We start from the raw sequence: 17,047 nt of genomic DNA, 5'->3' as shown, positions 1-17,047 counted from the left end.
ATTAGATGTCGGGCTGTTGACCTATTTTTATTGATTTTGAGAGGGGTTCTCTGTGCCTCCTGGAATTTGAAGCCTGTTTCCTTCCCCACATTAGGGAAGTTCTCTGCTATAATTTGCTCCAATATACCTTCTGCCCCTCTCTCTCTTTCTTCTTCTTCTGGGATCCCAATTATTCTAATGTTGTTTCACCTTATCATATCGCTTATCTCTCGAATTCTGCCCTCGTGATCCTGTAGTTGTTTTTCTCTCTTTTTCTCAGCCTCTTTATTTTCCATCATTTGGTCTTCTATATCGCTGATTCTTTCTTCTGCCTCATTTATCCTAGCAGTTAGTGCCCCCATTTTTTATTGCACCTCATTAATAGCGTTTTGATTTCAACTTGGTTAGATTTTAGTTCTTTTATTTCTCCTGAAAGGGTTTCTCTAATAACTTCCACACTTTTTTCAAGCGTAGCTATTATCTTTAAAGTCATGATTCTGAATTCTAGGTCCGAGATCGTACTAATGTCAGTATTGGGAGTAGGTCCCTGGCAGACGGTACTACCTCTTGTTCTTTTTGCTGAGGTGATTTTTTTCGTCTTGTCATTTTGTTTAGAGGAGAACAGATGAATGAGAGAACAGAATGCTAACAGGTTAACAACGTCTCCAGCAAATATACTCTATACAAATCAGAAAAGTCCTGAAACCAGGGGACAAGAAAGGGAAAGAAAGAAGAGAAAAAAAAGGGAAAAAGAAAAAGATAAAAACAAACAAAAACAGAACAAAACAAAAAAAACTAGTATATGATCAAATATGATCAAGCTAGTGAATAGATCAGTGCCACACACAAGCTTTTGGGCATATTTCGGTCTGTTAGAAGAAAGTGCCTGCTAAAATTGTAAAGGAAGAAAGACTTATATATGTACAAAATAAGGGTTGGTACAATGAAGGGATGGCAGATGACTGTAAAGATGAAAATTATGAAAGATTTTATAAAAGGAATTGATAAGATAAGAAGTTGTTTTTAAAAAGAAATAAGATTTAAAAAGAAAAAGGAAAAGGAAAAAAAAGAAAAAAAAAGGGGAGAGAATGTGATCAGGCAGGAGAATAGAATAAAGCCATACACTAGTGATTTAGGGTACATTTTGATCTGTTAGAAGAAACTGTATCTCAAAATTTTAAAGAGAGAACAATTTATATATATATGCTAAAAATAAGGGTAACTACTATGAAGGGATAAAAATATGACTCTAAAAATGAAAAAACAATGTTTTTTTTAAAAGGGATTGATAAGATGTTGTTTGAAAAAGGGAAAAGGAACAATTAAAAAAACAGTTAAAAAAATTAACTTTGAAAAACTAATGAATTATGGTAAAAATGCCATGAATTCTATGTGCAGTATTCCCCTAGTGTTGGAATTCTCCCGTTCTCCTTGATCGGTAAACTTGGTCTTAGCTTGCTGGCTGTTCGTGCTGATCTTCTGGGAGAGGGACCTGTTGCCGTGGTTCCCAAATGTCTTTGCCTGAGGCAGAATTGCCCTGCCCTTGTGAGTCCAGGCTAAGCAAGCTGCTCAGGTTTGCTCTCAGGAGCTTCTGTTCCCTGCAAGCTCTCGGTACAGCTTTGGAGGATCAGGGTGAAAATGGTGGCCTCCCAATCTCCACCCAGGGGAGCTGAGAACTTGGGGCCCCGCTCCTCAGTGTGCCCCCAGAGAAAAGCAGTCACTCCTGTCTCCCCGGTCTCTGGCCGCACTCCATGTTCACCCGGCCTGTGATCGAGCGTTTCTATGTCTGGCATCCGACCCCGTGTGGAGTCTCCAAACCCAGTAGATCCCAGCAGTGTACTTCTGCGCTGCTCCTCCCAGGGGAAGAAGAGGAGTCTCCCCGCCTCTGCCACTCGTTGGGTCCCTGCTGGAGGAGCAGTAGCCCGACTGGCCCGCAGATCACAGTTTATGGCAACCCCGAGCTGAGACCCCGCGCCTTGGCTCCTTCTCTGCAGCCGGCTTCCCCGCTCCAATACCTTGGGAGCTCTGCCTCACTCAGGCACCCCCGGTCTTTCTGTGACCCCGAGGGTCCTGAGACCACACTGTCTCGCGAGGGTTCCACCCCCCGCTTAGCCACTGGAGCAACATCCCTCAGCCAAGCCAACTTCTAAAAGTTCTGATTTTGTGCTCTGCGGCCCTATCACTTGCCAGAAGCAGCCAACGGAGGCCCCCTCCCCTGCCATCTATCCTCCCGAATATCGCCTCGGATTCACTTCTTCGCACGTCCTACCTTCCAGAAAGTGGTTGGTTTTCTGTTCAGAGAGTTGCTATTCTTTTCTTCGATCTCCTGTTTAGTTCGTAGGTGTTCAGAATGGTTTGATCCCTATCCAGCTGAATTCCTGAGAGCAGATGAAATCGAGGTCTCCTACTCCTCTGCCATCTTGCTCCGCCCCCTAAAATAGAATTTTTTAAAAGGAAGTCAGAACATCACAAAATCTTAATATTAACCCATGAATTAAATTTTTATAAATTACTAAATTTCAATAAATCATTAAACTAAATTCCATTTTTAGTCAAAGACATAGGGCAAAATCTTACAATTGGGAAATTTTTTTGCATTAACTTAAATTTTTCAGCTAATTAAAAGAGATGGAAACCCTATATCCTCATGTTGTGTATACTTGCAACTTTCATTCTTCCACTCCCAGTGAACAAAAATAAGTCATATCTATACTCACCTCACCAAAGGTGAAAGGCAGAAAACTGGGATTATTAAGCAGAGAGTAGAAATAAGGTAAAAAGAAAGACGAACTCAAAGTCTTCTACTGAAATATGAGACCCTTCCAGTATCTGCTCCAAAAGTCCTTGAGTCACAATTATAATGCAGAAATAACATAATTCTTTGGAGAAAAAGATAAATTCCAGAACAACCACCTAAATACTGATATTTAGGGATCACTTACAAGTGAATTGAAGTCTGAGTGTCATCAGACTTCTCAACAACACTTGAGAGTAATAATGAACTGGAGCCAAGGACTCAAAACACAGAGGAAAATTATTTTTCCTAAAATTATATTTCCCTTGCATTATATACAAAGTTAAACTAACACATCAATTGTGAAGAGAGAGTAAAGATACTTTCAGAGATGTAGCACTTCGACCAGTTTACCTTCCATTTACTTTAGGAAAATAAAGGTAGGTTTACATTTACTTCCTAATTTACTTGAAGAGTTAATGTAATATATGCATCAACATGCAAGGAAGAGGACATGAAATCTAGGAAGGAAGGAATTCAATCTAGGAGAATAATGACAAAAAATTCCTGGTTACTACTCTGCACTTTGCTTAAAAAGCAATACATCTCGATTGAAGTCATGGGAGAAATGTGAAAATACGATTTCTCAAGAAACAATAAAAAATATAACAGAGCAAATTTAAAATGATTTCCATTTTGAAATATTACTTAATAAATATGCAACAATTCTGTTTGCACTTTTTAACAATACAGAAACAGGTACATAAAAAACCTAAACAAAACTAAAAGTTAAATAATTTTTAACTGTAGGAAATTAAAATTTTATACAAGAAAAGAAATGTAATCATACTACACTACTGATCTCAGCAGTAAGTTTATTTTACACAGTCATAATAGGAATATTGACTACCATGTTAATTAAAACTGTAATGTAAATAACATTAAAAGTTAAAGACAAAAGGAAGTTGAGGTAAGAAATGAGAAAGAAGTTATATCCTTAACTATGATAAGAAAATCACAAGACACAGCAACGTGACACCTGAATTGAGCCACGGAGATTTTTTTCCAAGCATTAATAACGTTAGATTTAAGTAGCAGTTTTTAAAAGATCTAAAACAATTAATAATAACATTTCATTGGTATGTCACTTCGAGATTACAGAAACCTTGCCAGCACCATCTTGTATGTTTCTTGGATTCTACCTGGAGGCAAGATGATGAACATACAGAGTGACATACAGAGTTCAAAATTGGGCTCCCTTTTCTAATGAGGATGAATATTTTCTACTGCTCATGCAACCAATCATTGCATCTGTATTTTCAACCACAGTGGAGAAGCATTATTTTAATGCAAAAAAGACTAAAATTGTATTTACTTTCTTTTTCAAGAACTAACAGATATTTTCTATGAATTTATATAAATGTTGTAATGTAAACGGATTTTTTTAGAGCAAGGGATTACCTCAGAGTTTGTAACTACAAGAAAAATGTTAATAAAATACAGAGAAAACTGTAATTTCAAATGGAGAAATAATAAAGACTAAAAGAAACAGATTTTGTTTATCACATAAAACACAGTGGGAAAGGCTTGTTTTTAAAAAGTTACCTTATAAAACAAGTTAGTGTTATTGTAATTAATAAAATATAATTAATAAAATGCATAAAATATATGTTTTGGATATGCATACTAAAATATTATAAACTGATTCCTCATAATGATAGCCCTATATTTAGTAAAATTTCATTAGTCTGTATATGTGTCAGTTAAATAATTTGCATACTTAAAAGTCCCTGGATACTCATAAACATGATCAATTGTAATGCCTGAAATGATTCTAAAACCAATACTGTATTAAGAAAACATTAAAACCTGGCCCAAAACCCAGAAGAGGAGCTCTATCCCATACTACAGCAGAGCTTCATTCTTCGAAGAGTTTGTAATCTCAAGTTCCAAATAAAAAATATTGAATTAAATATGGATTTCAGTTTGCAGAGCTGGTGGGTTTTCCACATTGGACACAATTCCATGTGTTACATGAACGAGGGAGAAAGAGAGGGTGTGAGGCAGAAAGAAGATGTGTCAAAAAATTCTCATAAAATTTTAAAAGATTACTTTATCCTTCTGTAGGTATAGTTTAATTTGCCATTTTACATTTGGATGAATTCCCAGGACTTGAGAATAAAATAGTGAAGTTTAAGCATATGTGCTTCTTTAGCACAGAAAAGTAAAGAAAATCACCTAATCAAGGCTGTTTTCAATGAATCAATGCCTAACATTTCTCAAAATTGTTAGAAATGTATTAGTAATGCAAACCTGTATAATAGAAAACTTAGAATTGAATGGATAATTTATAGGTAAAAATAACACACTGCAGCTCAAGTAGATGATGACTTCCACATGTACATTTATTAAGTATTTACTATGTGCCTATAATGGTTGGTTAGGTCAGTGAGCAAATTCAGAACAACATTCAGAACAACCTCTGACCTAATAAATCTTCAGGCAACTAGTCTACAGTATCTAAAGAACAGCTGCTCATATATATAAGCACAGAAATCAGTGGTAAATATTTTGAGGCTATATCAATAAAACTCAGGACCAAGACAGGTTGCCCATTCTAAGGAAAAATTTTTAAATCTCTATCTGTCCAAGTTACCTAAAACTGACTGGTAGGTTAATATGAAATACTAATGTTTTATTTTACATGAATTTTAATCTTAGCTAATTGATGCTTAAAGACTCTTTGGAAAATTATAAATACCCTTTGCTCCCTTATTAAGATGAAATTTATGTAGCTAGTCATATTCATATTTTCTGCTTTCATTGTCATCCTAGATGCTCAGAAAAAAATATATTTGCAGAACACATATATTCAAAATTCCATGTATAATTCTCTTCTTTGGTGATTATTGATACCAAATTAGACAAGGGGAACACAAGAAAAACATAATTAGTAATAAAATTTACTAAATATAATTATATATAAATGTAGTAGATAATAAAAAAATGAATCTGAGAAATGCTTTATTTTAGAAAATTTATTTTTCCAATTACAAGAAAAGGTTTTTAAATGATTCTTGTAATGCAGTTCTTCTTTTTTTTGTTTTATTTTTAATTCTTTTTATTTAAGAGCAATTAATTAACATATAATGTATTATTAGTTTCAGAAGAACAGGTGTCCCTTCAGATCAGTACATTTGTATCTTTGGGGTAAATACCCTGTAGTGCAATTGTGGGTCATAAGTTTGCTCTATTTTCAACTTTTTGAGGAACTTCCGTACTGTTTTCCAGAGTGGCTGCACCAACTTGCATTCCCACCAACAGTGTAGGATGGTTCCCCTTTCTCCGCATCCTCACCAACATCTGTTGTTTCCTGACTTGTTCATTTTAGCCATTCTGACTGGTGTGAGGTGGTATTTCATTAAGGTTTTGATTTGGATTTCCCTGATGCCGACCAATGTTGAGCACTTTTTCATGTATCTTTTGGCCATTTGAATGTCTTCTTTGCAGAAATGTCTGTTCATGTCTTCTGCCCATTTCTTGATTGAATTATTTTTCTTTAGGTGTTGAGTTTGGACCCAGATTTTGGATACTAAGTAAGGCAGTAGTTCTTAAGAGTTGTTTCTCGAGGGACATTTGGCATTATCTGGAGACTTTTTGGTTGTTGAAACAGGGGTATAAGAGGAGATACTAATGGTTTCTAGTGGGTAGAGGACAGGGGTGCAGCTACATCCTACAAAACACAGGAAGGTCTTCTGGACAAAGAATTATCTGGCTCAAAATGTCAATAATATCGAGATTGAGAAAACTTGCACTAAGGTCACAAAAATGTTTAAAATGTACAAATAGTTATAACTTCATATTTAAATTTTAAATAGTATCTCAACTCACTGATACAGAGGATGACAAGTTTAGCATTCCTTCACTTTCTTAGACTCAACATATAGTTACATTATTTTTATATCTTATAATTATAATATATAATTTATTTTAAATTATAATACTCATATCAAAATGTTCCCAAAATTATTTAATCTTTGCTCTAAATTTAAATGACTTGAATATTCACCCTCAAACTTTATAACATTTTATATTCATTACTGAGTTATTTAATTTGAATCCTTTTAATTAGCTGGATTTTTAAAAATAGGGTTTAGTTTTAGAACAGTTTTAAGTTCACAGCAATATTAAGCAGAAAGAACATATTTTCCATATACTTCCTTTCCTCATACAAACAGAATCTCAACATCCCCACCAGAGTGGTACATTTGTTATAATTAATACACCTACATTTGTTATGATTGATAAACCTACATCATTATTACTTAAAGTCCATTGTTTACATTATGGTTCACCCCTGGTGTTGTACATTCTATGGTTTTGGAGAAATGTATAAGGACATGTATCTATCATTATGTTATCATACAGAATAGCTTCACTGCCCTAAATATCTTCTGTACTTCATTTATTCATCTATCCTCACCCCTACCCAGGCAGTGGCTTATCTTTTTACTGTCTCTGGAGTTTTGCCTTTTCCAGAATGTCATATAATTGAGAACATACCCTATTTAGCTTTTCAGATTGGCTTCCTTCACTTAGTAATATGTGATAAAGTTCCTCCATGTCTTTTATGGCTGGACACCTCATTTCTTTTTACCAATAAATAATAGTCCGTTGTCTGGATGTCCCAGTGTATTTATCCTTTCACCTACCAAAGGACATTTTGGTTGCTGGAAAGTTTTAGCAACTATAAATAAAGCTGCTATAAATGCCAGTGTGCAGGTTTTTGTGTAGACAGGTTTTCAACTCCTTTGGCCAAACAACAAGGAGTGTGACTGCTGCATCACATGGTAAGAGTATATTTATTTATTTTTTTAAATTTTGACTGAATCTCATAATCAAGTTTTTTTTTTCTAACTCCCATGAGGACCTCAAGTATATTTTATTGGAAGATATTGATCAATCAATCTGTTCTAAAATATTACCTTACCTCTGCTTTCCATAGATTTAAATGCTTTGTAATTGCTTAGCAATTGCTCTTAGTAATTTTCCTCTCTATTCATTATGATTGTACTTGTCTTATTAAGCTATTAATTTTCCATCTTTTCAAGTTTTTTCCTTTTGATTTAAAAATTATTTTTAACAACACTGTTTTGATTTTCAATTTATTTCCTTAGCTCTGTGATATATATTTTAATGTAACTTTGTCTTTTTATTACCTGGTTTTTAATTTATTTTTTATCAAATCAATATATGTATTTTTAATATAGACTAAACGTTATCTCTACTAGTTATTTCCTCCTACTCCAAGTCTTGCCTCATGCTTAGTGCTTTATATCTTCCTTGAATATAATACTACTCTTTCTAAAGTACAGTTGCACACACAAAGTCATTTTAATTATCCTTGCTTATAAATGACCAGCTCTGTCCTGATTTGATCTAGGAGGTCAATGCTTCTCTAACTAGTTATATTTAAGACTAGTTTTCTTTTTTTCTTATTTTGTTTCTAATCCATCCAGGACTAATACATGGCACATCTGTGCATAACTTCTGCACAGATCATACCAAATGTGGCAAGCCACCCAACTTTAATATTGAGTAAGGGACAGGTGGGGCTAGGCACGGGGAAATAGGTAGAACCCTGCAACCCTGCAACATCATTTGAACTGAAATGCGCACTGTTAAATGGAATGACTCCACAGATAAATATTTTTTTTAAATCTCAACAATGCCAAATTTCTATTCAAGGTCTTAAATTCTTCCTCTCAATTCCATACCTTTCTCAGTATGAGACAGTGACAAACATATTGTGGAATGCCCTCAGCCCATAGATCACACTTTAACTAAAAGTGTATAGATTATTTTGTGACTTCTTCCCAGCTCTATGTCGGATTGTTTTCTTTTTTACTTCTGGACTACATAAAGTTTGATGTCCACATATATCATAATCTATCCACTTTTATGTAACTTGATGGTAAATGGGTGAGGTTTCTGGAAGGATCATCTGACAGTAAGTGTAACCTTGGTTAGTTCTACCTTTTGTATTTGAGTTATGTAATTTACATAAGAGTTTGTTCAATTTAGTTACTATTTTGTTGCTGTATTATGGGGTTTCTATTAATGAAATGCATCTGCTGGATTATTGATTCCCCCCCAATTTAATATAAAGAACTTCAATCTTCATTTGTATCTAAAAGCAATGTCTCCAGTTTCAAGCGGCTCTCCCAGTTAGCCATTCTATTAATGCCAGGAACTTTAGAGAAAATGTAAAAATTCCCACTGAATTCACTTTTCTATACATTTGAAGGTATGAAGACAAGTATCAGAAATTTTCTCACATTGCAACAAGATTTCTGAGAGACAAAATTGAAATCAGGAGCTGCCTCAAATAAATAGATGACTTAAACCTTCTATTTTTATCTTTAGCCAACATTTTTTGAGGTATATGCCATTTGTTTGAATTCTCTTATTTTTTTTGTTTCATTATTTATTATTATTTAACTTATATTACATTTATTATATAAGCATTGAGGAAGTTTCCCTTGCATCTACAAATTCTATTTGACTTTGAATTTTTATTTTTATTTTATCTAAGAAATATTATATATAAATAGGTTTTTTTTAAGATTTATTTATTTTACAGAGCAAAAGAACACATGAGTGGGGTGGAGGGGTATAGGGAGGGAGAAAGGGAGAGAATCTCGGGCAGGCTCTAGTGTTCATGGAGACAGACATGGGGCTAGAGATCAGGACCCTAGAGCTATCAGTGTCGTCTCATGGGTGGTCTCATGACCTAAGCTGAAACCAAGAGTCAAACACTCAACCTCCTGAACCCCCCAGGTGCCCAGAGTAGCTTTTATTATGTTTTCTAAAATCACACTTGCAAGTAGGCATGGGACAAATGATAAGTAAATAGATTCTGTATCTCACAAAAATTCTGTTATTAATAAAATATGGCTGTTGGACAATAGGTAATTCTTGTGGAAAATAGTGACTATCTTTGTTGAGCATTTAGAAATAGCCCTTCAAGGTAATAAAAAAAAAAGTCTGCTTGGGCAGAGACTCACCAAATAGGATATACTACTGACAACTAAAAATAATAAAGGTTCTCCACATCAGAAAAATTCAAATTAAAACAATGAGATACCACTATATGCCTGAGAATGGCTGAAATCCAGAACACTGAGCACCAAATGCTGCCAAAGATGTGGAAAAACAGGAACTAATGCAGTCATACAGTTACTTTGGAAGACAGTTTGGTGGTTTCTCACAAAACTAAACATACTCCGACCATACCGTATAGCAATCAGGCTCCTTGGCATTTACCCAGAGGATTTGAAAACATGTCCTCACAAAAACCTGCACATGGATGTTGATAGCAGACTTATTTATAATTGCCCAAACTTATAATCAACCAATATGTCCTTTGGTAGGTGAATTAAAGTAAATAAACATTGGCACATCCAGACAATAGACTATTATTTAATGACAAAAGATACGAGCTATGAAGCCATAAATAGTCATGGAGGAACCTTAACACATATTACTAAGTGAAAGAAGCCAATCTGAAAAGGCTACATTGGGTATCATTACAATTATAGGACATTCTGAAAAAGGCAAAACTCTGGAGATAGTAAAAAATAAGTGGTTGCCAGCGGTAGGTGTGAGAATAGATGAATAGTTGGGACATGGAGGCTATTTAGGGCAGTGAACATACTTGGTATAATACCTTAATGATGAAAACATGTCATTTTACATTTCTCCAAACCCATAGGTTGTACAACACCAAGAATTAACTCTAATGTAAACTATGGACTTTGAATAATTATAATGTGTCAATATCAATTGTAACAAATGTACCATTTTGGTAAGGGAAATACATACAGTTGTAGAGATTTCCTATGCCTGAATCTATACAACTTTCCTTGTGCTGTAAACATTAACAGAGACCTCACGAAATAGGATATTCTAATGGCAAATAAAAATACTACAAGTGTTCCACATCAGAGAAATGAACATTAAACAATGAGATACCACTTTATATACCAGAGCATGGCTGAAATCCAGAACACTGACAGCACCATAGGAAATCTCTACAACTTTCTTTTAATTCTGCTTTGAACCTAAAACTGTTTTTTTTTTTTTAAGATTAATTTATTTATTATCTTAGAGAGAAAGAGAGAATGTGGAGGGATGGGGAGCAGAGGAAGAGAGAATCTTAAGCAGGCTCCATGGAGCCTATAGTGGCGCTTGATCTCATGACCTTGAGATCTTGACCTGAGATGAAATTCAGAGTCAGATACTTAACCTACTGAGCCACCCAGGCCCCCCTATTTTTTATTTGTATTTTTTAAGCTTTTATTTAAATCCCAGTTAGTTAACATACAGTGAAATATTAGTTTCAGGTATACAATACAGTGATTTAGCAATTCCATACATCACCTGGTGCTCATCACAAGCGCACTACTTAATCCTCATCACCTATTTAAACCATTATCAACCCCTCTGGTAACCATCAGTTTGTTCTCTATAGTTAAGAGTCTATTTCTTGGTTTATCTCTCTTTTTCCCCCTTTGCAGGTTTTTTTTTTCTTAAATACCACATGAGTGAAGTCATATGGTATTTGTCCTTCTCTGACTGACTTATTTGTTTTCTCTGACTAACAGCGTAATACTCTCTAGCACTATCCATGTTGTTACAAATGGCAAGATTTTATTCTTTTTTATGGTTGAGTGATATCCCATTGTATGTATATACTACTTCTTACCCAGTCATTAGTTGATGGACATTTGGACTCTTTCCATAATTTGGCTATTGTTGATAATGCTACTATAAACATAGGGGAGCATGTATCCCTTTGAATTAGTATTTTTGTATTCTTTGGGTAAATAGTAATGCCATTGTTGAATCTTAGGGTAGTTCTATTTTTAACTTTATACAGAAACTGCATACTGTTTTCCAGAGTGGCTGCAACAGTTTGCATTCACACCAACAGTGTAAGAGGGTTCCTTTTCCTCCACATCCTCACCAACACCCTTTGTTTCTCGTGTTTTTGATTTTAGCCACTCTGACAGGTGTAAGGTGATATCTCATTGTACTTTTGGTTTGTATTACCCTTTAAATTTTTTTATTGTTATGTTAATCACCATACATTACATCATTAGTTTTTGATGTAGTGTTCCATGATTCATTGCTTGTGTATAACATCCACTGCTCCACGCAGAACGTGCCCTCTTTAATACCCATCACCAGGCTAACCCATCCCCCTACCCCCCTCCCCTCTAGAACCCTCAGTTTGTTTTTCAGAGTCCATCGTCTCTCATGGTTCATCTCCCCCTCTGATTTCCCCCCCTTCATTCCTCCCCTCCTGCTATCTTCTTCTTTTTTTCCTTAACATATATTGCATTATTTGTTTCAGATGTACAGATCTGTGATTCAACAGTCTTGCACAATTCACAGCGCTCACCATAGCACATACCCTCCCCAATGTCTGTTACCCGGTTTGTATTACCCTAATGATAAGTGACATTGAGCAACTCTTCATGTGTGTGTTGGCCAACTGTATGTTTTATTTGGAAAAAAATGTCTATTCATATCTTCTGCCCATCTTTTAATTTGTTTATTTGTTTTTTTGGGGTGTTGAATTTTATAAGTTCTTTATGTATTTTGGATACTAACCCTTTTTCATATCTATCATTTGCAAATGTCTTCTCCCATTCAATGAGTTGCCTTTTAGTTTTGTTGATTGTTTCCTTCACTGTGCAGAATCTTTTTATTTTGATGAAATCCCGGTAGTTTATTTTTGCTTTTATTTCCCTTGTCTCAGGAGACATATGTACAAGGAAGTTGCTACATCCGATGTCAAAGAGATTACTGCCTGTGTTTTCATCTAAGACTTTAATGGTTTCCTGTCTCACATTTAGGTCTTTCATCCATTTTGAATTTATTTTTGTGTATGGGGTAAGAAAGTGGCCTGGTTTCATTCTTTTGCACATTGATGTCCAGTTTTCCTAATACCATTTGTTTTTTTCCATTGGATATTCTTTCCTGCTTTGTCAAAGATTAATTGAACATATAGATGTGGGTTTACTTCTGGGTTTTCTATTCTGTTCCATTGATATATGTGTCTATTTTTGTGCCAGTTGCATAATGTCTTGATCACTACAGCTTTGTAATGTAATTAAAGTCCAAAATTGTTATGCCTCCAGCTTTGCTTTTCTTTATCAAGGTCACTTTGGCTATTCAGGATCTTCCGAGTTTCCATACAAATTTGAGGATTGTTTGTTCTAGCTCTGTGAAAACTGCTTTTGATATTTTGATAAGGACTGCATTAAATGTGTAGAGTGCTTCAGGTAGTTTAGGTATTTTAACAACATTTGTTTTTCCATCCATAAGCCTGGGATATCTTTCTATTTCTTTGTGTCATCTTCAGTTTGTTTCATCAGTGTTTTATAGCTTTCAGAGTACAGGTTTATCACCTCTTTGGTTAGGTTTATTCCTAGGTATCTTATTGTTTTTGGTGCATTTGCAAATGGTATGGATTCCTTAATTTCTCTTTCAGTTGCCTCATTATTGGTATATAGAAATGTAATAGATTTCTATACATTGATTTTGTATCCCGCAACTTTACTGAACTCATTTATCAGTTCTAGCAGATTTTTAGTGGAGTCTTTCAGGTTTTCTATTTAGAGCATCATGTCGTTTAAAAACAGTGAAAGTTTACTTCTCCCTTGCTGATTTGGATGCCTTTTATTTCTTGTTGTCTCATTGCTGTGGTTAGGACTTCCAGTATTATGTTGAATAAAAGTGGTGAGAATAGATATCCTTGTCTTGTTCCTGACCACAGAGAAAAAGCTCTCAGTTTTCCTCCATTGAGGATGATATTAGCTATGGGCTCTTCATATATGGCCTTTATTTTGTTGTGGTATGTTCCCTCTAACCCTACTTTGTTGAGGGTTTTGGTCGTGAATAGATATTGTACTTTGTCAAATGTTTTTTAGCATCTATTGAAATGATTATATGGTTCTTATTCTTTCTTTTAAAATGTGATGTATCACATTGATTGATTTACAAATATTGAACCACCCATGCAACCCAGGAATGAATCTCTCCTGATTGTGGTGAATTATTTTTTAATGTATCATTGTATTCAGTTTGCTAGTATTTTACTGTGAGTTTTTGCATCCGTGTTCATCAGGGATATTGGCCTATAGATCTCCTTTTTAGTGGAGGCTTTGTCAGGTTTTGGTATCAGGGAAATCCTAGCCTCATCAAATAAGTTTGGAAGTTTTCCTTCGTCTTGTATTTTTTGGAATAGATTGAGAAAAATAGGTAGTAATTTATTTAAATGTGTGGTAGAATTCACCTGTGAAGCCATATGCCCTAGATTTTTGCTGTGAATTTTCTGAATACTAATTCAATTTCTTTACTGGTTATTGGTCTGTTCAAGTTTTCTATTTCTTCCTGTTTCAGTTTTGGTAGTTTATATGTTTCTAAGAATTTATTCATTTCTTCCAGGTTGTCCAATTTGTTGACATATAGTTTTTCATAATATTTTAATTGTGTTTCTGTGGTGTTGTTTGTTATTCCTACTCTCTCATTTTTTATTTTATTTATTTTGGTCCTTTCACTTTTCTTTTTGATAAGTCTGCTTAGAGGTTTATCAATTTTATTAATTTTTTCAAAGAACCAGCTCCCGGTTTCATTGATCTGTTCTATTGTGCGGTTTTCTTGTTTGTTTGTTTTTGTTTTTAGTTTTTATATTATGTATTTCTGCTCTAATTTTTTACCCCTTCCTTCTGCTGTCTTTGGGCTATGTTTGTTGTTTTTTTCCTAACTCCTTTAGTTGTAAGGTTAGGTTGCTAATTTAGATTTTTCTTGTTTCTTAAGGTAGACCTGTATTGCTAAATACTTACCTCTTATGACCAATTTTGCTGCATCCTTGAGGTTTGGGACCATTGTGTTTTCATTTGTTTCCATGTTTTTTTTAATTTATTTTTCTTTGATTTCCTGGTTGACCCATTCATTGTTTAGTAGTATGTTATTTAACTTCCATGTATTCGTGGTCTTTCAAAATTTGTTTTTGTGGTTGACTTCAAGTTTCATAGTGTTGTGGCCTGAAATGATGTAGGGTATGATCTCAATCTCTTTGTATTTGTTGAGGCCTGATTTGTGACCCATTATGTAATCTGTTCTGGAGAATGTTCCATGTGCACTTGAAAAAAACTGTATTCTGGTGTTTTAGGATGGAATGTTCTGAATATATCTGTTAAGACCATCTGGTCCAGTGTGTCACTTAAAGCCATTGTTTACTTATTTATTGTTTGTTTAGACTAATTTGCCCATTGATGAAATTGGAATAGTAAATTCTACTATTATTGTGTTTTTATCAATTAGTCCTTTATATTTGTTATTAATTGTTCTATATATATAGTTACTCCAATGTTTGGTGCATAAATAATTACAATTATTACACCTTCCTGTTGGATTGTCCTGTGCATAATTATATAATGCTCTTCTTTGCCTCTTGTTACAGTTTTTGTTTTGAAATCTATCTTGTCTGCTATAAGTATTGCTACTCCAGCTTTCTTTTGACATCCATTTGCATGATAAATGTTTTTCCACTCCTTCACTTTCAATCTGCAGATCTTTGGGTCTAAAATGAGTTTCTCAGAGGCAGAATATATATGGGTTATCCATTCTGACAACCTGTGTCTTTTGATTGTGGAGTGTTTAATACATTTACATTCAGATTAATTACTAATAGACATGTATTTATTGCCATTTCACTGCTTGTTTGGTCATCATTTCTGGAGATTTTCTCTGATCCCTTCTTGTCTTTGTCACTGTTGGTTCTTCCTTTCCATTCAAAGAGTCTCCTTGAATATTTCTTACAGGGCTGGTTTAGTGGTCACAAACTCCTTTAGTTTTTGTTTGTCTAGGACATACTTTCTCACTCTTATTCTGGATGACAGCCTTGCTGGATAGAGTATTTTTGGTTGCAGATTTTTCTAGTTCAAGACCTTTAATATATCATGCCACTTCTTTCTAGCTTGCCAAGTTTGTTTTGAGACATCTCCAACTAGCCTTATGGAGCTTTCTTTTGTAAGTTAAGAACATTTTTTGCCCTGTAGGTTTCAAGAATTTTTATTATTATGTTATGGAATTGTAATTACAATATGTCTTGAGGTTAGTCTGCTTTTTTAAAAAGATTTTTATCTATTTGAGAGAGAGAAAGAGCATGAGCAAAGGGGGAAGGGGCAGAGGGAGAGGGAGAGGAAGAAGAAGACTTCTCACTGAGTGTGAAGCCCAATGAGGGACTCAATCCCAGGACCCTGAGATCATGACCTGATCCAAAGTCAGATACTTAACCAACTGAGCCACGCAAGTGCCCTGAGGTTGGCCTGCTTTCATTGATTTTGGTGGGGGTTCTCTGTTCCTCTTGGATCTGAAAATTTTTCTTATCTTCCCCAGCTTAGGGATGTTTTCTGCTATTGAAATAAAATTTCTGCCTCCTTTTCTCTCCCTTCTTCTTCTGGGACTCTTATAATATGAATGTTATTACATTTGATAGAGTTACTGAGTTCCCTAAGTATATTCTCGTGTTGCATAATTCTTTCTTTTGTTCAGTTTCATTATTTTCCAGTATTTTGTGTTCCAGGGTACTAATTTGTTCCTCTGCTTCTTCCAGCCTGCTGTTCATTGCATCAAACCTATTTCCAGTCACATTTACTGTATTCTTCATCTCTGACTGATTCTTTTTTAACTCTCTTATCTCTGTGGTAGTGGTGTCATTGATGTCTTCTATTTTTTTCTCAAGCCCATTGAGTATCCTAATAGTTGTTGCTTTAAATTCTCCACCAGGCATGTTACTTATATCTGTTTTGCTTAGATCTCTGGTTGTGGCCTTATCTTGTTCTTTCACTGGGGTAAATTCCCCCCTCTTGGCATTTTCTGTCTAAGTCTCTGCCTCCTTCTCAGTTTTAGAAAAATCAGTTATGTCTCCTGTTCCTGAAAGTAATGGCTTTATGAAGAAGAGGTCATGTAATGCCCAAGGCCTAGCACTTCAGGGAGATCCTCCAGTGTGTGCTGCATGTGCTCTTCTGTTGTGTTTTAGTTGCTCTATCCTTCAGATCAGTTATCTGCTCTCTTCCCTGCTGTGTGTAGTGTTGGGTCCCTGGCTTGAATCTGGTGAATTTAACTAGGTATGCTCTGGTCTGCTTATGATATGAGACCTGACACCAACTCCACCAGACCTGAGGCCCTACAGAACTCTCTGGTCAGGAGACATGGTGTGGACAGGGGCCTGCCCTGGTCTCCTGGGGAGGTACCTTC

The sequence above is a fragment of the Zalophus californianus genome, chromosome 13 (assembly GCF_009762305.2).
Source record: "Zalophus californianus isolate mZalCal1 chromosome 13, mZalCal1.pri.v2, whole genome shotgun sequence".
Lineage (NCBI taxonomy): Eukaryota > Metazoa > Chordata > Mammalia > Carnivora > Otariidae > Zalophus > Zalophus californianus.
The sequence above is the reverse complement of the archived record's forward strand: the minus strand, read 5'-3'. Positions refer to the sequence as shown.